The sequence below is a fragment of the Macrobrachium rosenbergii genome, chromosome 10 (assembly GCF_040412425.1).
Source record: "Macrobrachium rosenbergii isolate ZJJX-2024 chromosome 10, ASM4041242v1, whole genome shotgun sequence".
In the NCBI taxonomy this organism is placed as follows: Eukaryota; Metazoa; Arthropoda; class Malacostraca; order Decapoda; family Palaemonidae; genus Macrobrachium; species Macrobrachium rosenbergii.
The window spans coordinates 54,389,671-54,414,694 of record NC_089750.1 but is presented as its reverse complement, the minus strand read 5'-3'; positions in this window follow the sequence as shown (position 1 = coordinate 54,414,694).

Below are 25,024 nucleotides of genomic sequence, written 5' to 3'. Positions count from 1 at the left end.
TAAAAAATATACTGTAACTTTTATCACAAAGCTAACTAAATTCAATAAACAATGCATATCGACGGAGTAACACTCGTTATGGTAACAACAACGGTTTCATTGACTGTATATAAATAAAAAATGGTCTCTTATAACATCTATTTCATAGTTGAGCAGACACATAGTACATACAGACACTGTGTATATGCAACCGAATGGATAACAAGATGCAACTCTTAAAATTAGTAATTTATAATCAACATAGTAATGATTGGAGATACAATGCGAACATTCACTAACAAACTATAGAGGTTTACTAACAGCTGGTATGAGGAAGTATCTGTAATAAAGAGAATATAATGATGTACTGTATATGCCTTTAGAGGACCGAAATCCAACTTACATCACAGAGAGAAAAGCCTTCCTCTTCTGTCGCTTAACTGCTACTTCCGGAGCTGACCTTTGACTTCATTTTTCCGGCATTGACTGTGAAGCAGAATTCAGTTAAAACTTCTTTCAATAATCACAGTTCTTTCCATCTCTCCAATTTGAGTCTTTTCTGTTATTATGACCGAAATCTTTTTATTATATTATTAGAAAAAATGTAGTAAATTATTTTACATTACGAAATCCTAAATAAAATCGGCTTTGCTAACCTCCTTTTATGAAAATAATAAAATTCCAGCCCACAAATTGTTTTTCAGATAGTTGTCATAACGTGGATAGGCTATTTGTCATCACAAATATTCCCAACAGGCTGTGTATAACACCCTTGGATCACCAGTGATAAAAATCAGAAAGGCATATATACATACATACATACTTATATATATATACAGAATATATATATATATATATATATATATATATATATATATATATATATATATATATATATATATATATATATATATATATTAGTTCTCACCTGGCCTACTTACTATATTCCTTGTTCAGAGGTCCAATCTGGGGTCTAGCTCGTGAACAGGGGGCTTACTAATACACCTTGAGATTCTGACTGCAATTGCTAGGTCAGGCAAGAACCTTAATAGAAAAAACAGTTGGGCTGAGGGCCGTACTTCAACACGGGACTGTTGCAGGTAAACACTTAGGTTTACTTTAAATGGAATATATTTACAATTAAACACGTAAATCAGAAGACTGAGAAATGATAGACAGATACAACAGGGGCTGCTACGTGGTTAGTTATGCTATCGCTGTTCAAAAATTGAATAGTCTATGATTAATCCTCTTGAAAGGGATACTGAGGAATTGATTGCAGGGGCCTTTTCACTGCAAGAAGCACAAGATATATCGATGTTTCCACAGCCGATGGAATTTGACAATGCCAGCGGTTACACAAGGATAATTATAATGATCTCGGGCGAATCGAGGGTTGCACAGACGGTGCCAAGATAACTCGATTATACTTGCATTAAAATTCACACTGAGGTAAGTTAGTCAGGTCTTTGTGGTAACTCGCACTTCAGAAAAGAAAATGAGAGTGCAGAGGAAGATTAAAGAAACGTGACAGTTGAAAAAACCTCGAATCAGGACGTTAACTTATAACGGAGCGATGGAGGGGCCTCGTCGAATTTCACCAGTTCTGGAGGGATGAGTTTAATGGGAAAATGCACAGGTAATGTCACTGGGTGGTCGAAGGGTGACCACGTGGAGGGGTCAGCTCAATAAGGAGCATGCAAGGGATAGTGTATCGGTCTACTAACAGGGTGTTTCTGAGAGCGTTTCTGAATTTTCCATGATCATCCCTGTAGGTTCTATCTCTCGAACATTATTAAACCTACCAAGTTATATTCACTGCAAAAGGACATGGCAAACAAACTGAAAGTAAAAATAACTGATGCGAACTTGAGCTGACAAAGAAAAATAGATGTATGACGTAAGCTGAATATCTGCTGAATTACTGAAAGGTTTCCATTAATCTTCGTGGATTAAATAAGGTTGCAGTAAATTTCCGTATAATTAACTAGTAAGCAAATGGTGAAATATGATTTTTATGAGTATGACCATGAACAGGTAGGAAACAAATGATTGTCTAAAATCAATTCAAACATAAAATTTGTCTTTTTTTTTGCCATTGCAAGAGGCAAAACTAGAATATTCTGCAGTTGATATGAAAGTTTTTATAAACGAATGATTATTTAGTAACACATTTCCTTGAAATACCATCAGATATATGTTGAAATGATCATTTTAATCAAGGCAGAATCACCCTTACTTTAAGCAATATTCTAGTGCTTTTGAATTCAAAACCTAACATTGATTATGCATGGTGCTTGGTGAATGTAATTATATAATATTATATGAGAGCATAACATCAATACGAAGGTGTCATTCGCAGAATTACATTATGAATTTTCAATTTTCAAATAATTAGAACTTCACAGAGTATACCTATTTAACATTATGAGACTGAAAATAGATATCACGTGACATAATATTTACCATATCTCTCTCTCTCTCTCTCTCTCTCTCTCTCTCTCTCTCTCTCTCTCTCTCTCTCTCTCTCTCGTCTGTGCATGTTTCATGCAGGTTATAGAATTTTGTGCATGTGATAACAAACCACTCATATGGTTTGCCTCTATTGGGCGTTTAATTTTTCTACCTTGCTCATCAGGATTTGTAAAAATCTTACCACATATCTTTAGTAAACTTTCAGTAATTAACAGTCGTTTATCAGATCATTAAAGTACAAACGCTAGAAATAAAAAATCAAATAACTCGATAATCTGTGCTTCAACAATTCTGCTGTTAGTAAACCAACCACTGGAATGCAGCCATTAACATGATTTTTCTTTCGTGTTCGGAAAGTTTCATTCATAAGTTTCCCATAATAATATTTTCGGCAACCATACGAAGGAGTGGTAATAAAACCTACTTCGCAGTGAAAATTACTTTTATTTGTGTATCTATGAACATATCTCTTATGATACAAATGACGTGCGATTTCAGTTTGATATCATTTTTAATCAATTTCTAGTTCCACTGGTCTTTGTTCACGTCTTTTCTTAATTTTTTTTTTTGGAAGGGTCACGTAATTGCATGAAACGACAATCTATGTAATTTTTTTAATAAGTGATGAATTGCAACTTTATATTTTGTCACAATGTTGTGTCACTGAAAACTGCAAAAAGGTTTCGTTCTAAATAGAGTAACTACAAAAAATATTTAGCGGCCTTGACAAAGCCTATAATGGTTCGCACGATGAGTACTCTGAACGTGATAAAATCCTTGTCAAATCCTGACATAGGTCGCCTGATTCTACGTTTCATAATGAATAAAGCTAATTAAACGAATTTTAAGGCCAATTTTTATTTTAATAAGTCACAAAGTAATAGTGTAAATCTAGTATTATTTTTCAGGAAAAAATTATATGTAGCCCATGTTTGTTTTTCATATTTTTACTCATGAAGAGTGTAGTCTACTGTAGAACATTTCCTCTAATTCTCTCATTATCACTCGTGCCTTCATCATACTAAGAAAATACGCAGGTTTGAATAAATTAGTTAATTTTAAAAAAATACAGGTCAAAAGAAAACTAAGTAAAAATTACGCCGAAGAAACAACTTCGGCGCAATCGAGTTTTCCGTACTGCCGATACAGCGTATAATCAAAATAAATCTATCTTTCGGTGGTCTCAGTATAATACTATATGAGCCGCGACCCATGAAACTTTAACCATGGCCCGGTGGTGGCCTATCCTATATCGTTGCCAGAAGCACGATTAAGGCTAACTTTAACCTTAAATAAAATAAAAACTACTGATGCTAGAGGGCTGCAATTTGGTATGTTTGATGATTGGAGGGTGGATGATAAACGTTCCAATTTGCAGCCATCTAACGTCAGTAGTATTTAAGATCTGAGGGCGGGCAGGAAAAAGTGCGGAGGGACAGGCAAAGCCGGCACAATAGTTTTCTTTTACAGAAAACTAAAACTCGTTCAGTGATGACTTTCTCTTCCTAACTAGTCAATTAAAGTAGAAACGAACATGAAAAACTGCATCCATATCTTTAATAGCACTTTACACCCATATACTGATGCCTAATAAGCATCCATGACGTCGCATGTTGTTTATATGAAATTCCAATATTTGTATATTTCCAATTATTTATTTTACATATTTAATTTTATCTTTCATTTACACGTTCTCCGTGTAATATCATTATTTTTATATTATTATTATTATTATTATTATTATTATTATTATTATTATTATTATTATTATTACTATTATTATTATTATCTGTGTTGCTGTTTTCAATTTTTCCTGACACTCTTGTGTTCTTATGTGTATAATTTCCCATTATCATAATTACCTTTATCAGCCACATACTCTTTATATAACCTTGCTCTTTATTACGAGTTTCCATTATCGTTGGTAGTAATAACTTTGCTAAAATTTTCTAGCATTTCAGTAAAAAAATATCTGAAATACTAATAATTTTTTAAAAAGTTTCCCATAAATAAAGTTAACATAGAACAACGGCGAAAATGAAAAACCGAGAAAAATAGAAGAACATGTCCATGCATAAACACCATTATGTCAGGAACAAATGTTGAGAATGCATAAACGTTTGAAAGAAATTCCACAAGAATAAATTTATGAATTGTCTAAATATATATATATACATTCAGACGTAAGCTTACTGTCATCGTCACCAGACTGAATCAAAACCTGCACTTATGTCTTAGATGAACGTTTAAAATAGTATCATAGCCTTTCTTTAAACTAACATTCACCACCGGCGTTAAGACTAACAAGAAGATGTTCAATGTTTACAATGAAGCGAATAAAAAAAAATAATAATAATAAAGTACCTGGCAGTCTTGGCATGACACAAAAGATCTTAGTGTAAAAGCATTGAAGGTGACAAAGGGAGTTCTGATACTGAAACAGAGATCAAGGAAGATTGTCAAACAGGATGTCTTTGAGCAAGAGTTTAAACTCGAAGTATCACCGGGGAAAAGATTGCAACCATTTTGACCAATCACGTCTCAGAGATTAATTTTCCAGAAAGCATAAAGAGAGACAATATTCCAGTAATGTTAAAATGAGTGAATTAAGCAGCGTAAACACCGTCACCTATGTAGGTATAGAAAGTCCTATGAATAATACCCGGTACCCTGCAGCACTAGATAATACACTTTTAAGTGCAATTAACAATAACATATGGAATCAATGAACCGCAGCGTATGGTTAACTACGCAGAACACTCATAATTTAGTGTAATGTTAAGACAAGCAAGGAAGAAGAATCAGTGCAAGGATATCCTTATCTGCCTTCTACTACCTTATTTTACAAACCAACAATGACTGACAAAATAGCTAAGGTTAATAATAAAAATTCGGACAAAACCGTCAGATTTTTAAGGAACCTATAAACCCTAATAATTGTGCCTTTATATATTTACGAATGTATCCCACTACAGGTATTTGACAGAAATTTATGCTCGATATTTGAAAATGTTTAAGTCAATCATTTCCTTCTCCTTCATTCTGCATAAACATTTTTCAGATTTTACAAATATTTTTAACAGTTTCTGAAAAATATTTTATTTGAATTCATCACGCACCATCTCCATGCTAGTGAATTCTCACGGTAAATATCCATGATTACATTCAGTGAAGGAAGCCATCAGCATCATACGTCATCCTCGAGCATCCCGGAAAATTTGAAAATGATAAAGATTGGCTTGCTTCAGACAATCTAATTTTTGAAAAATTTGTAAAGGAAGCAAAGGTCAGCGTTTCCTAATTTACAAATAAGAATTTTTTCATCCTAGTCAATTTTAAGTATGGGATTGTTTTTTTTAAAGAGTTTAATATTTTTTTTTTTATTTTACTAACAGGTCTGTTGTCATTAGATTTAATAAAGGCAAGAATCGACTACCACTTATACTCTTAATTTTTATGAAGATGTTATTATAGCACATATATTTAAGTATTCGATTTCTTTTTTTCACTTCAGAAATGGGAATCGAACAAAAGAATTTTACCCCTTAAAAGCATATGTTAATTTAACCGTTATAAATACTATTATTATTTTGTAGTTATCAATTTAAGTGAATATTCTACGCAAAACATTATACACTCTTATTCATAGAATTTTTATTTATTTCTAAGCCCATTGATTCCAATGTCTTTTTCATTGTTTCCCCTAACTAATTTCATTCGATAATCCAATACGTTGTCTTTCTCTCAAACGCAGATATTGTCCCCTTAAACATTATACATTCCTTATTTACAGTATAATCCAGTCAACATTATGGGACGAACGCCGTTGTGCGGTTTAATAATATCATGGAGCAATACAAACGTTACTGTGTTTTTATAAGAGCCAAGCAATTTTCTCTGTCGCTTCAAGTTTTAATTTTAAGAAATACAAGTACATATCTGAGGGTAAAGTGTTCAAAAGTTTGGGTAAAATTTTAGGTGAAGATAAGGGAAGCATACATTTTAAATATGATTCACTTTCCATAGCGGTTTTAATCACTCATTTGCCTCTCAGCGTGGAGTATCAGCGGACTGTTTTACTATGGGGGGGGGGGAATAATAATGTCGGAAAATATTTTAATTACACATGAAGATATACATATATTCAAGGTCCTGTCATCCTTGCTTGCTTAAAATTGTCTTCGTGAAAATTGGCAAGAATGGGAGTATTAATATTATTAAAAATCTTATATTTACCGATTTTTTTTAATTCCGACGGCATAACATCTTTCTCATAAGCTCGAATTCCAGCGTCATTTAAATTTATTTTTTACAATTCCCATTCAATCATTGTTTTCTAATAATCAACAGTTCGATCTGCAACTATTTAACCTTAAAAAGCTCACTTTCTCTTGTCGAACATTTGTTTTGAATTAAACTTTTGAAACCTATTTTTATTGCTGGCAGTTGTTTCAGCTGAATACTATTGCATGTCGCTATGAATCTACTCATTTTCTTATTATATAAAATATTCCCGTTCTCAGTTTTTCCCGAAATTGTCATGTCTTATATTGCCATAAGAAAGTCTATTTTTATTCCCTCATCTTTCTTTGGCATATTCTATTATTTTCCTTTTCCACTTGATTCTCCAACTGCAACTGCTATGTATCTCCAGTGAACGCCTTCTTGTTCAAAGAAATCAACCGTCTCAGAGATATCCTGCGATATGCATATGAACACCGAGGGCCGCATCAATAACACTTATCAAAGTCTGTCTTTCTGGTGGAAATATTTCCAGCTGAACATACACACTTGACAAAATCCAATAATTACTCATTTTTAGAGGGATTCTCTTTCTGTAACTCACTCTCAGAATTACAGAGGAATTTAAACTGATGCCTAATATTTTCATATATATTACTTTTCTTTATAGGTAAAGGCAGTCTTTCAGCTCTTTCTTTGTCTTACCTTCTAGTCCGTTCGAGCTTTTATGTTATGCCGTACCGTGGGTAATCTTGACTTTCATACTTTTTTTTATTAATTTCTAATACTATTTTTCCTAGAATCTTACTTACAGTTTCATTAGCTCGTTGCATTCGAAAATCCAACTTTCTTGTAATGAAGGATACACAACCCTTTAACATCCTGTATATACATACTTACATACATAAATACATACTGCATGCATACACACACATCTACAATTATATATATAATATATCGTAAAGTCCACGTCGGAAGGTAAGTGAAAACCGGGACTTTGAACAAGTACTTTCATAGTTTATTCTACATTTTCAATTTCACACTTGAAAATGTAGAATAAACTACGAAAGCACTTGTTCAAAGGCCCGGTTTTCACTCACCTTCCGACGTGGACTTAGTGATATTCTCAAGCACCCGTTCCTTCGTGCTGTACTGGATATATATATATATATATATATATATATATATATATATATATATATATATATATATATATATATATATATATATATATATATATATATATATATACACGATCCTGTATCTTATTGAATTGTATATGTTTTGGTATTTTTTCTACATCATTCATTTATACGTCTTTAATTATTTTGTATTTACTAAAATAACCCATCCATTTCATTTCTGGAGCATCAGTTAAACCTGAATTTCATCATTTTCAGAGAAAGGATGCCTATAGTCAGTTTTACGGCCTCAAACGTTAAGCTTTTAGGAAGTGCAAAGCAATATTTGCGGCCTTTCATGTTTGCAAGGGAGAGGGCACGAGTGGCCACTTTTACCACATTCCTGGGAGTGTCAGTTTTTCTGGTTGAATGAATTCCAGTTTTTTATTTCTTCGGTTTTTTTAATAATCTTGTTTACTTCTCTGAGAGAGAGAGAGAGAGAGAGAGAGAGAGAGAGAGAGAGAGAGAGAGAGAGAGAGAGAGAGAGAGAGAGAGAAGAATTATTACTATATTCAGCTTTGCTATTAATTCACAGACATTAGACACGAATATATACTGTATATATATACAGTATATTTATATAAATATATATATATATATATATATATATATATATATATATATATATATATATATATATATATATATATATATATATATATATATATATATATATATATATATATATATATATATATATATATATATATTTATATAAATATACTGTATATATCATATATATATGTATATATATATGTATGTTCTTCGTTTTAACGTGCTTTTTCCCATTTTTTATATGGGGTAAGTACGATGCCTTCTTTTGAAGGACTTTGATTTGGCGTTGGGGTAGACCGTAGCCTCGATCGGCTGCCCTGCCTGACATCGCTTAGACCCCGGTAGCGTATGTGTGCATGTATCGTACCAAATCCCCAGCTCCCTTTCTCCCAGCAGTGAGCAGAGTTGAGCGGTTAGGTCGACAGTTTGAGACGTGTGAGGTGTCTGTTATGTTTTTAGAAGATGTGGGAGTGGCTTTGCTTGTGTGTGTGTATTAGTCTGTAACACCCATTTGCCCTCAGCAAACCTATCTGTTGATTACATACATAATCCCGGGTGTCTATACGGATAGCAAAGTGTCCGCCTCTCTGACTGGTGGGCTGCAGATTTGAACCCGCGCCACAGACCTCTATGAAGTCCGAGGCTGCTGCATATGTACTGTATATGTGTGTGTGTGTGTATATGTATATATATATATATATATATATATATATATATATATATATATATATATATATATATATATATATATATATATATATATATATATATATATATATATATATATATATATATATATATATATATATATATATATATATATTTTTTTTTTTTTTTACTTGTACATGGTGATACATTCACATTGTACGTACGAAGTAAATATGAGATTTATGTGTTTTATGACTATCGAGTACCGCCACGTGCAAGAAAAATGGTAATCGCTCGTCCATCTGGAAAACGTTTCTTTTGTAGCATTCCGAGTTTTACTTCACCAACGCACCTTTCTGTTATTTCTGTTAATTAATTTTCTTTACGAACGCCCCACTCACACCCGTATGTAAGTCATTAGCTCACTTTTTCACTTTAAATATGCTAATTGGAGCTGACTATATGAAATAAGCGTTATTCTTGTTATGGTCATCAATCAACTGTTCTCAAAACTATCAAGTTTCGTATATTTATGGGAGTTGAGACCTACCATTTGAACATATAAGACATTGTAGTAAAGTGCCAGTATATAATGAAACTAAACTTTACTTGAGGCGTCCATGGCTTTATGAATAACTGATACCTAGGCTATGAATATGTATCCCTACGTGCACAGTCCTGCTGTTATGACAGTACTGTAGATGTCTGTCCTCACCCATATGTACTATATTTATTGCTCAGAGGAAATTGTCTGAGGCGTTCTTAGGATACAATACGGCACCCAATTGGTGGAATGTTATACAATTCATATGCGTATATTATATTCAACATAATTTTTTTTTCATGTTTAGTGTAACATATAAATGTGTAATGAAGTAAATATGCGCATGCAAAAGAAATGCTTATTTGACAAAGAGGGAATATACAGTAGAAAAGTTCTGTGCTAACGTACAATACCTGACCAGTGATATACTCAACTCAGCACATGATGCTCTCAATGTGACTTTCGGCTGAGGATTAATCCATGGAAAGCAATAAATGTAATTTTACATACTCGGTACCTTTAGCATCACAGTGGGAATCCCTGTATGTTGTTCTAGCGCAATCGGTATGTTACTTATATGCAGTATACATGCTGATTAAATTAGGGGCTATAATAGCCTTTGATATAAATTGTTTATTTTGAATGTAATATAATTAAATGCCATGCTTTGGTGAAAGTTCATGAACAGCAGTCAATTTACAAATAGATTGTAAATATACCCCATTACTCTTATGGATCTTTTTAGCATGCATTTTTATGTATTTATTTCTTACGAAAAATGATCTTTGCACATTTCAATGACCTCACCAAATCGGGAGTCTGGCTGAGGCATGCCAACTGGCCTCAAGGTAAACTTGAAGAAGCCTGGCTCAGAGTATTCCAATACCCAAAAGTGAACCTTTACTGTGATGCTAAGAGTGTAAATTTTGACACAGATACATGTGTTTGGGTAGCATGACGCAAGGAAATTAAGAGTAGTTTTTCCCCCGGTAAACTTTTTGCTGACACATTATGACCCCTTCATACAATGCATGCTTTATGATTACAGCCAATAAGACTGACGATTGCGCTTTTGTATTTTCACTCATTTGTATAGGAGTAAAAAGACCTGTTTTAGCTTTCTCAACCAGAGTTCAAGCGAACAATGTAAGCAAGCTTGCATGAGAATTCGAAATCGAACCTTCATGAGTATCAAAAACTGATTATTGATTCTCGTAATATTTCTTTGTAGTATCCACCGATTATTACATACAATCTCTTTACCAAAAAATATTTGCACTTAACCCTCAGTTTCATATAGATTTCATGTGTATCATTTGTGTGAAATCATAAAGTTACTGTTTTCAATATTACATAGATGTTAAAATGTTAACACTAACTATAAACCACTTTAGCATAAATCTTCAGTGGGCTTTAAAAATCAAGGGAGATGACCTCGCTCATTCTCTCTTGTGGTAAGCCACAGTTTCCAACTCTTCAACCTTTGGTTTTACATCAGTGCCCCTCTTTCATTCAGGCGGGCAAACTGGGTCTTTTTATTCCTTCAAACGAACAAATGGGTCTGCCAGTCTCTTTTATCCGCCTTATAGTTCATTTTCTCTCTTAACATCACTTTTATTTACAGGGTATTTTTCTCCTCTTCATCCCGGTAGCTGACTCCGATCTATCACATAACCAAACAAGTAAAAGATGCGCCGAAGAGCAGTCATGTTTTCTGTCCGGTAGTGGCCACAGCCACGGCCCATAAAACTCTTAGCCGCGGCCCATGAAACTAAGTTGTTGGTACCTATAGCGCTGCCGGAAGTACGATTGTGTCTAACTTTAACGTTAAATAAAATTAAAACTACTGAGGCTAGAGGGTTGCAATCTGGTATGTTTGATGATTGGAAGGTGGATGATCAACATACCAATTTGCAGCCCTCTAGCCTCGGTAGTTTTTAAGATCTGAGGGCGGACGGACAGACAAAACCGGCACAATAGTTTTCTTTTACAGAAAACTAGGAAGGAACACCAAATATATGTATATACATTTATATATATGTATATATATATATATATATATATATATATATATATATATATATATATATATATATATATATATATATATATATATATATATATATATATATATATATATATATATATATATATATATATATATATATATATATATATATATATATATATATATATATATATATATATATATATAATTACAAAAATAGTATGCATTGTGTATTTTGGCTTCTGCTACTGTAATAACTTTTCGGGGTATAAAGTATTGTCGTATCACCACCACTGTATTTTAATGTTGAATTCACTGATGTTTCATAAATATGTTAGTATAATGAAAACTTTATAGCCAATCAAAACGAAGTAATTTCCCATGCATATGTGTAGTACATGACAGTAAATCATTATGATGCACCTAATGGAAATCAATCGGTAATCGAGATGAATTTTCATCAAAGAGAATTTGTATGCCATTTACGGATTATTAATGGAAATTCATGGACACTTTGAAAGTGTTCGCCTTCCCCAGAATACATCCATCTATATGCGTTCATAGGGGGCAATTTTTCAATATTTATCAAATCAATCTCTGAGGAGTAATAAAAAAATTTCAATGTTCTAGATTTTGTGTGATGTGCACGTCCGCAGTATACTAGAATTGGTAGCTTTAGTTTTCTGTAAAAGAAAACTATTGAGATGGCTTTGTCTGCCCGTCCGCACTTTTTCTGACTGAGCTCAGATCTTAAAAACTACGGTTGCTAAGGGGCTGTAAATTGGTATGTTGATTATCCACTCTCCAATCATCAAACATCTAATTGCACCCTTTAGCCTCAGTAGTTTTTATTTTATTTAAGGTTAAAGTTAGCCATGATCGTGCGTCTGGCACCGCTATAGGTGCCAACAACACAGGCTACCACCGGGCCGTGGCTGAAAGTTCCAGGGGCCACGGCTGAGAGTTTCACGGGCCGTTGTTGAGAGTTTCAAACAGCATTATACGCTGTACAGAAAACAAGTAAAAAATGCGCCGAAGTTTCTTCGGAGCAATTTTTACTTGTTTTATCTCCTGGTTTCCAAATAAAGTTACTATTATTCTTACCACATTTATAAACTACTAAATCTAATTTACTGCAGGCTTGCACATTACAAAACCTAGAGCACTGAAATTTTCTATTACATCTCTGAGACTGGTAGCCGTCCATGAATTTCCATTCATATTCTGTTTTGCTCTCGTAAGATATATATGCAGTATATATTTACAATTCAGCATTTCCTCTAGTTCGTATGCTCTTTTGGTGGAATGTTATTTCAGATTTTTCAATAAAAGCACAGAGATTTATCACGAAAATCTTGAAAAAATCTGAAATAACATTCCATCAGAAGAGCATACGAACTAGAGGAAATGCTGTACTGTAAATACAGGAAGAAATTTGTACCTTCATCATAACAACATGAACGCCTAAATTAAAACTGTATCTCTTCTAGCACTTCCAGATGGTAGTCATCGTGACTCTAAAGCACACACTCTCAAGGGCGAACTAGCCAGAAATACTGATAACTGAGTTAGAAAGTTTTCGAGTGTTGTGATAAAAGTAATGTTTGGTTTTTAGCTGAGGAAATTTTGTTCGCCGTAAGGTACCATATTTGGTTATATCTATCTACCATCAAAGAAATTTCGTTATCTAATATTAAATTTTAGACAATAAATAATCTGTAATTCACCATCACACCTCAGCAACCTTAGCCGTAACGTATCAAACCACTATCTCTATTTTATCAAACCCTAATCTCCCAAGACATTTCCTTTCCCTCTCATACGTACTGGCGTTTTTTGAACCTAAATACAGGGTATGTGCGATGACCTTTTACTTTGTTTACTTTGAATTCTGAGATAACTCCTCCGGAAATAGACGGATTTGATATAAATAGCGTAATTTCATTTACAAAAGCTTTGGTTCCTCAGGACGAAGTTCTGTCAGGCAGAGATCAAATGGTAAAAGGTTCCCTTTTTTATCTTCGAATAATCTTCGCTGATGCACTTAACCCTGATTAATCAAGAACTTTTCTACGGCTAAGACGAGACGCGTCAATGATTGAGATTAGTTCTGGCGAAGGTTCTCATCATTTACTGAAAGGAGGCTCGGGAAACTTAGCTCCCCAGGAGGAAAGTTACTGATTAATGGAGTGATTAAATAAAACTACTCAAATACTTGGAATAAAAGCCCTTTAAAATTATAAAAACGCAGGATATGGTTAATATTCACTTCAGTTACATATTTTTGACGAGTAATTATGTTACAGATTTCATACGTTCGTCTCTTAGAAATTCAAGAATACTAGAATGTTATAGTGCTGATAAACATTTATAAAAATAATTCGCAAAACGTGAGACCCTAATTATTCATTGAAATATATAAAGTTGGCTTTTATGAAAAAATTACCCAGCTGATTTATTGCTTTACTTTCTTGCATTACTAATGTTACTAGAAAAAATATATATACATGTAGGTGTATGCGACACACACACACACACACACACACACACATATATACACATATATATATATATATATATATATATATATATATATATATATATATATATATATATATATATATATATATATATATATATATATATGACTATTTATCACATCACCGTGATTCATATACAATCAGAAAGCTACAAACGTCCTTTAATATCCAATTCGCTCTACCTCGGAAATAATATATTTTCATATATGTTACCGAAGGGGAATTTTTTAGTTGATAATAAGTCCACCGTCCCGTGGGGTCGAACCAGCGACTGCGTTAGTGCGTCACTGTAGTCCTGATTCCTCGTCCGTCGCTGGTTCGACCCCACGGGACGGTGGACTTATTATCAACTAAAAATTCCCTTTGCAACATATATGAAAAATATATTATTTCGAGGTAGAGCGAATTGGATATTAAAGACGTTTGTAGCTTTTCTGATTATATATTTATATATATATATATATATATATATATATATATATATATATATATATATATATATATATATATATATATATATATATATATATATATATATATATATATATATATATATATATATATATATATATATATATATATATATATATATATATATATATATATATATATATACAGTATACATACATATATATATATATATATATATATATATATATATATATATATATATATATATATATATATATATATATATATATATATATATATATATATATATATATATATGTACATGCTTAAAAAATCACAGTAGATGCACGTGACTCCAGTGTATAAGCGAAACCCACAGGAAAATGACAGGCAGAAGTTCAGTACCAAGCGCTTTCACGTTTATTAACGCATCGTCGGGGCACGATGCGTTAATAAACATGAAGGCGCTTGCTAATGAACTTCTGCCTGTCATTTTCCTGTGGATTTTTATATATATATATATATATATATATATATATATATATATATATATATATATATATATATATATATATATATATGTGTGTGTGTGTGTGTGTGTGTGTGTGTGTGTGTGTGTGTGTGTGTGTGTGTGTGTGTGTGAAGATAATAAGCCCATAAAACACTATCCAAATGTTGCAACCATATATTTCGAGCACTTCCTTCTGTGCCCCTGTTCTTGTTGTTTTAGATTTAGCTGGCCTTGTGCCAGCACGGGTTCTTGCTCTAAAGCATATATATATATATATATATATATATATATATATATATATATATATATATATATATATATATATATATATATATATATATATATATATATATATATATATATATATATATATATATATGTATGTATGTATATATATATATATATATATATATATATATATATATATATATATATATATATATATATATATATATATCTGTAGTTGTGGCAGTACGTCGCTGTTGGTATGCAGGTGACCGTTGACCTAGGAAGAATGAAAATTAAGCTATCCCTTGGTGTTTTGGGCCTCATTAACTGCCGTCTGGCGACGAGTCCGGTGGTCGCATTTTTTCAAAACAACTGCTTGAGAGGAGACTTGAGGGTTAAATCGTCGATGTCATCTGATTTTCAATGTCCTCCTGGCAGGTTCGTATTGTAGGTCTGATTGAGGATAACAGATTCCAGAATCGTCCTTTTGTACGGACTGTTACTGTTGAAAACCACCTCTGCCGCACTCCAGTTTATGGTGTGGCTTTTGTCCCTAACACAGTATGTAGGAAAATCCCCGAACTCTCAGAAGTATATCGCACTGATCTTTTGTACTATGTTAATCTTTGCGAGATGGATCTACCCGTCTCCCCCACGTAAATCTCATCACAACTGCTACACGGTATCTTGTAAACTCTGGCTTCTTCCCCTCTTTTCTGTAAGTATACGTTAAAGAGCGAGCTCCTAATGGATTTGGGATAATGGAAAATTAAACGATTATTAGACCTGAGGTGTTCTGTAGCTTTTTGGATGTCTTCGTTGTACGGAAGCTTCATTTTGTCGTTAAAATCTATTTGTCTGTTGTTAGTGGGACCTCCGTGGTATATTCTGTTCGCTTTATCAATAGCCTTCTCGATAATGTGCATTGGGTACAGCAGTTGCATTAGGTGTTGGTGGATTGTGTTGAATTCTTTATCTAAGTACCCAACTGAAGATACTCTAAGCCCCGAGGAAAAGGTTGCAGCCGACGATGATCATGGTCGGGTGCATCCTATTCCTCAGGGGGCTTAAAATAAGTTCAATTGGGTACTTAGATAAAGAATTCAACACGATTCACAAACACTTAATGTAACTGCTCTACCCACCACATATTATTGAGAAGGCTATTAATAATGCGAATAGAATACACTACAGAGGTCCCACTAACAACAGACAAGTAGATTTTAACGACAAAATAAAGCTTCCGTACAATGAAAACATCCAAAAAGCTACAGAATATCTCAGGTCTGATAATCATTTTATTTTCATTATCCCAAATCCATCAGGAGCTCGCTCATTAACGTACACTTAAATAAAAGAGGGAAAGAAGCCGGAGTTTACAAGAGACCAGCAGCAATTGTAATGAGATTTACGTTGGGGAGACGGGTAGGTCCATCTCGCAAAGACTAACAGAGCACAAAAGATCAGTGCGATATGCTTCAGAGAGTTCGGGGACTTTCCTACATTTTAGGGACGAAGGCCATAACTGGAGTGCGGCAGAGCTGGTTTTCAAAAGTAGCAGTCCGTACAAAAGGAAGATGCTGGAATCTGGTATCATCAATCAAACCAACGATATGAACCTGTCAGGAGGACATTGGAAATCGGATGACATCTACGATTTAATCCTCAGGCCTCTTCTCAAGCAGGTGTTCCAGAAAACACCAGGGAATAGCTCAATTTCCATCCTTCCTGGTCAACGGTCACCTGCATCGACGCACTGCCACACCTACATATGCTGCGTATACATTATATACTCATGTAACACATCATGTCCATATTTTACCAATGAACAGGGGCACAGAAGGAAGTGCTCGAAATATATGGTTGCAACGTTCAAATAGTGTTTTATGGGCCTTTTATATTCATATTATACTGTGCTATTACGGTAAAAGACATTCATATATGTGTATGTATGTATATATATAATGTTGTAACATAATGTGCCTGTTGATGCCCTCTGAGACGATACTGGAAATGTCTGTAAACTGTTAATAATAATAATAATAATAATAATAATAATAATAATAATAATAATAATAATAATAATAATAATAAACTTCCATTATAAAGCATGAATAACATAGAGTATATTTCGTCTTTGTTTCTCTCATTAAGAGAAGAACAATTAAACCTAATGGCCAGGGGAAGCCTCGTAAAAACTATCTATTCTCATTTTAATAGCACCATTTCTAACGAAGTAATTACAATGCGAAAGTGATTTAATCACAAACGGAGTAATGATTATCACTTGAAGGTAACGCTACTCTTTATCACGCACTGAGACACAGACACAAACACACCCACACAATCATGTTTTCGGACAAATATACGCTCCTTTCAGAATGTAATATTTCTCGTTCAAATTATAGTTGGCTTTAAATATCTCCATTCGCTGTGACATATCAGTCGAGATATTTCCTCTTATTACATCTTGCTGCGTATATAAGATATTACTGTAGTTATTACTTACAGAAAATCATAATTTTCTATATAACAATTTTTTAGGCATCAAAGACTTGTTTCCTTTGTACTCTTTCTGTAGAATGATACATTGGGATGGCTAATGAAAAACGGGATTTTGATTTTTCTTTTTAATGAAACTGTGATATGCTTCCCATAAACGGAAAAAAGGAATTTTTAAAAAGGAGATAAATACGGCCATATATGTTGTCAAAGAGGTGCTAGAGTTGCATTGGCATGACAACAGCGTGAGTATTCTGAATCTTGTAGTGTTCTGAAAAATACAGAAACAAAGAAGAAACATGAAAATAATCTGAAGGTTACGCAGCACTCCATCGTTTCCATGTCAGAATAATAATAATAATAATAATAATAATAATAATAATAATAATAATAATAATAATAATAATAATAATAATAATAATAAAATACTCATAGTAGCATGAATCTTGTAATGAAGAAACAGTTAGATATGGGTACAAATATATTTAAGAATAAACCTAAACAGAGAGCTTTCGGGAATCTATTCGATTCCCCTTTTCAAACAGATTCCAGGACAGATTCCCAAAGATCTCTGTTTAGAATTATTTTTAAATACTGTATAACTGTGGATATGTATCTCCAATAATAATAATAATAATAATAATAATAATAATAATAATAATAATAATAATAATAATAATAATAATAAGCTATGACATGAAACTTACCAACGAGTCATAGTAATTATGGAGATGAATATCTTTCGTTACAGGACAGCCATATGTTTCTTACTACATTTTTTTTTTGTGTTTCTTTGTTGCAATGTCTTCTCTCTCTCTAGTATCTCCTATAGCTTGCCCCTTTTTTTTTTCACCATGTCATATTCTTTCTTCAACTTTTTTCTCGTAATTTTCTTTTCCTCATCTGATGCCAGGAATATCAAATTAAACTTATGCCTGACAGGAAAAAAAAGCTCTTATTACCTCAGCTCTGTGCGTAATTAATCATATGTATTTCGAAGGAAAAGAGGCTTACTTGCTCGTCAGAAATAGGAATTCCTTCCACAGCGGACTGATCTGATAACTGGCATTCTGGAGCAAAAATCCATGATAATGAACCTCCTTGTGAATGAGCTTTGGGTAATATGATAAATCTGGGAAATTCATTTCATCACCAGAAAAATGGTAAATTCATTACTTGTAAAGATAAAAGGCAAAGAAATAATTCAGGAAACCGTTCTATATATTTCTCCATAAAATAAAGGATGTTACTTGGAGGATATGAGTCATGATTTTAAAAATATTTATTATTAATTATTCTCTTATATTTCCGACAATCAAAAATGTGTTATTCATACTTTAATATTTCAAAAATAGGACTTTATATTTCTCCACAACATACCTGTGATCCTCGAAGGTTATTAACAATAATGTTAAAAATATTGAGAATAACCTAACTGGTGATGCTTTCCTTTATAAGAAAGCATCACCTTTTATAAGTATTGTTAAATGTATATATATATTTTATATATATATATATATATATATATATATATATATATATATATATATATATATATATATATATATATATATATATATATATATATATATATATATATATATATATTGGTATCAAATTTTATTTTAATTCATAAACATAATTCGTGGATACGTAAACTTCATCACCTTATGTTCACTAATTTGAATCATGCAAAATTTAGTCCTGAAAATCATTTTACAGGCTCTTTGTAAAGAAATTTTTATTTTTGCAAAGCATGTGATCCTCGAAGTTCAGTAACAATAATGTAAAAAATAACTAGAATAACTCAATTGGTGATGCTTTCCTTTATAGTAAAGCATTGCATTTTGTAGGTATTGTAAAATGTATATATATTTTTGGTCAAAATAGGACATTGCAAGTGTGGGAACTTCTAGCACTAGTTGGTCCCAGAAGCTCCACCACTTACAATGTCCTGTTTTACCAATATATATATATATATATATATATATATATATATATATATATATATATATATATATATATATGTGTGTGTGTGTGTGTGTGTGTGTGTGACCCGGCCTCAAATTCCGAGGTATGCTAGTACTGCACCAGCCCCGGTTTTCTTGCCATGCCTCTAGATTAGGATAGGTTAGGTGATTTACTACTAACTCCTTATTAATTAGGGTGTGGGAAACATAATTATATTATTTTCAAGAAAATTCTATGGTTAGTTTTTAAGATATGGCTCCCGCTTTTTTTTTCAGGGAAAGGTCTTGGTACTCGGTTACATCTCGGGAAAATGCGACCCGGCCACATGGATCTTTGGTAAAGATAAAGTACTGTAAAATCAGTTGGAGAAGCCTGCTAGTGTACTGTTACCGACAAGTTACAAAATCCTGTTAAATCAGAAAAAGTAAAAAAAAAAAAAAAAAGGTAAAAAAAGATGAGACAAAAGATTAGAATATGTTGGGGAAAAAGACCGTTATACCAGACACTGCTGAATACCCTAGGTTCATAAGAAGTAATTTTGCGTGAGTTTGTGAAAACTAGAAAAGGTGGCTAGGTATCAGTGAGCAAGGGAACGTCTAGTAAAATTTAAAGACCAATATCAAAAGAAGAATTATAGGAGAATGGCTGATGGTTTCAAATGACGGATCATTCATTTGCTTTAAGAGAGTCAAGATAGGTAACCTTACTTACAAGGATAAGTGCATCAATAAGGAATATAATGAATTCAACACAACTATATTTCTGTTACCGGAAAAATGTGTGAAATCTGAAAACGAGCGAGCACTGAGTAGGACGTTTCATATATAAGAATATATACATACATATACATATATATATATATATATATATATATATATATATATATATATATATATATATATATGTGTGTGTGTGTGTGTGTGTGTGTGTGTGGAGAAAAGATATCGGAATACTATTCCACATGTTTTGCAGCATCATGAAAAATCTTAAAATCTGGAGGGAATGACTTTTAAAATATTGGGTTAAGTGTTCTTCCCTAATAACGAAACACTCTCTAAGTGGATGGAAAATCCTTGAAGGAACATTCGGGAAAGGTTTTACTAAACTGTTTTCCATCACGAAAGCATGAGGGAGATTTTTGCCTCTTAAAATATTATAAGTGACTTCGTTATGGATCTCCTTTATTTTAATATCTATTTGTTAATTTGCATTCACCCTTTTTAGGGCTTTGAAAGACTGAAAAGGAAATGTCAATAGTGAATTATTAAATAGTACTGTGCATGAATTTCGAGTGATGAAAGAAACATGGTTCTTCTGCGGCATACCTTTCATCATTGATGTAATGATGTTTTCCTTTATCAGGTGAAATTTAAAGTAATTATGATTCACTACTAACCTGCAATTATAATTACTTTTCATTATTAAAATATGGCCTTTATAAAATCAGTGTTAACTTTCTTACGCGATATAGTTTTAAAAATTATAAAACAGACATCTCAGTTCCAGTGAGTATTATAGAGAATACTATATTTAAATTCAACTTTGCCTCTGACCGATCTAGCATAATAACTTGCAAATGACAACCCTTGGCTAATTCAAAGAATAAAGTAAAATTCACTGTCCTTTTAATATTTTTTTCCTGTTTTTCCAAAGCGGGAGCTTTGCAAATATTCTTTTGCGAAGACCTTCAACCATTTTTCTCACTACGAAAGCTCGATGAATTAATGAGTAGTATTTGTAGGATGGTGGACTGGTATGCTTTCCGTATTTCATATTTAATTTCCTTCCTGTGTACCTGAAAATCAGGATTGAATTCTGCTCTTTCTCTGATATGAAAGGATTTTTAATTTTGCTCGACAAATGCGAATGTGAAGATATATACTTTATTGTATTATAATTATCTCCCTGATATTTTTTTTTTAAATTAATCATTTTAGAGCACATTTCTGAACCACTATTGGATAATGGTTACTTGTTTAACTTGTCAAGACGTGGTTTTATAACACACACTTGGGTGAATTCTAAGATTTTTATGTATTTTTTTAAATGCAAATAACCATTTAATTGATTTATATGTTGGGCTGATGAGCGAATTTCATGAGATGTCTCTACTCTTATGTTCTATACACATATGGTCTCACTGCCAAAAAAAAAAATAATGAAATACTTTGATAGAGGAGTAAGTACTGCAAGTAAAGCTAAGATTGTTCCGATAAATGTTTACACACACATATGTATATGTATATATATATATATATATATATATATATATATATATATATATATATATATATATATATATATATATATATATATATATATATATATATATATATATATATATATATATATATATATATATATATATATATATATATATATATATATATATATATAGATATATGTATGTATAATGTGTATATACATGTGCATATAAGTATATATATAAGTATGTACTATATATATATATATACATATATATATATATATATATATATATATATATATATATATATATATAAAATATATGTATGTATATATAGATATATAATATATGTATATATATTTATATATATATATATACTGTATATATATATATATATATATATATATATATATATATATATATATATGTGTGTGTGTGTGTGTGTGTGTGTGTGTGTAAATATTTATCGAAACAATCTTATCTTTACCTGCAGTACTTACTCCTCCGTCAAAGTATTCCATTATTTTTTTCATTTGGCAATGAGACCGTATGTGTGCAGAACATAAGAGTAGAGACATATCATGAAATTCGCTCATCAGCCTAACATATAAATCAATGAAATGGTTATTTGCAATTAAAAAATTATATAAAAATCTTAGAATTCACCCAAGTGTGTGTTATAAAACCACGTCTTACCAAGTTAAACAAGTAACCTTTATCAAATAGTGGTTCAGAAATGTGTTCTGAAATGTTTAATTTGAAAAAAAACATATCATGGAGATAATTATAATAAAATAAAGTATATACCTTCACATTCGTATTTGTCGAGCAATATTAAAAATTCTTTCAAATCTGAAAAAGAGCAGAATCCAATCCTGATTTTCAGGTACACAAGAAGGAAACTGAATATGATGAAATACGGAAAGCATATCAGTCCACCATCCTACAAATTCTTCTCATTAATTCATCGAGCTTTCGTAGTGAGAAAAATGGTTGAAGGTCTTCGCAAAAGAATATTTGTAAAGCTCCTGCTTTGGAAAAATAGAAAAAAATATATTAAAAGGCTGTAATAATTTTTTCTCCCTTTTCAGTGTTCAAAATCAATTTGGTTGGCAATTTTGCTCACTGAATAAATTTTACACACTGAATATATCAAAGCAATTCTGGGTTGTTCGATAACTTTTTTTCTATAATAAAATTATTAATGATATTCAAAGTCTGCCTGAACCTAACATGCAGTTATGAAAGCTATTAATATAAGAAAAACTTAATCTATTTTGTAAAGGGATCCATTTAAGCAGAGGAAAGCAGTACTTATTCTGAAGGAACAAAAAATCACCAGCTTTAGGAAGTGGTAATATTCTAACATTAGAAATGAATATCATCACCCGTTTTGGCATCCTTTTCTATGAGAATACGAATTATAATAATTATTTTTTTAGAATTAATAAAAATAAATTTGCGGACAAATGAACACTAGCTTCATGGAGAACAGAAGGCATCCACTAAAGCAATGGAACGGAACAGAAAGCATCCAGCAAGGTAAAAAAAAAAAAAAAACATAACGGAACATATCCAGTAAAGTAATGGAACAGAACATGACGCATCCAGTAAAGCAATTGCTCAGAAAAGAACGCATCCAGTAAAGTAAAGAAACAGACCAGAACGCATCCAGCGAATTCAAGGAACAGAGCAGAACGCATTTACAAAAGGAATGAAGCACAACAGAAAGCATCCAGTAAAGTAATGAACCAAACAGCATCCAGCAAAGTAATGGAACAGAGCAGAACGCATCCAGTAAAGTACTGGAACAGTGCAGAACGTACCCAGAAAAGTAATGGAACACAGCAGAACGCATCCAGTAAAGTAAATGAACAGATCAGAACACATCCAGTAAGTGAAATCTAACAGAACAGAATGCGTCCAGTAAGGCAAAAAAAAAAAAAAAAAAAACAGTAAAGAGAGCATCCAAGCCGAAAGCAAAAGAAGAAAAACAGCATGAACTAAAATAAGTAAGGTTAAAAGAGAGATCACTTGAAGCCAGGAAAAGAGAACTAAATCCTTACGGTAGCAAATACACACAATTAAAGATATACACCACCTAATCTGAGTTATCAGAGGCAGCTACAGAAATGGTGAAATGTAACTTCAGATCTGTCCTGACATATCCCCAGTGTGCGCTGACTTTTCGCTCTCATTTCCTGAAGAGTTTAATTCAAGTAATTATGTATATGGGAATATCTTAGGAAAAACTTAGAATAAATAAGTTAATGCGGCAATTTACTGTCTATTTTTACCTCAATTGCATAATTACAGCCTCAGCTAAGTCAAACAAAACACGCTGAAAATTTCGAAAGGAAAAATTAAAGATAAAAGAATGAAAAATGCTGCTGCAATAGTTAAGATTTATTTCAAAACCGTCTTACTCAGGGAGGATGCCTGTTAAATATACTTGTATAATACAAAATATAAATGAACGGTCATTACTGGAATAGTTATTTGTTAACATGCTTCATTTGAAGATAATACCATTTACATTACGAGATATTAAAGAGTGGTTATGATGTACGATTACATAGAAAATAACATCTTTTTCAAACTGCCGAGATTTTACGCAACCCTGATACAGTCATACAATTATTTTTATTTGTATGATTTATCAAATAGTTGATTCAAAAAAGGATGATTTCTCCATGACGCATATGTTCATGATAAATTGTCTATATTATTCAAATGGTATCAATCAACCATAATGTTAAATTCTTCTTTAAAGGGGGTTGATATCACACAAAACCTGGCAAATTAAAATAAATAAATAAATAATTAAATAATTACGGATTGATTTTTTATTTATGTATATACATTTTTGGTCATAGAAGAAGTACAAATTTCACTTGTTAGCAGTTGTATGTGATTGAAAAAAAATTAATTCCTTAAAAACGATTCAAATGAAAACTTCATTACTTTTGCAACGACAATATCCCCATTAAAATCTCCATTAATTCAGGTTACGCATTATTGCT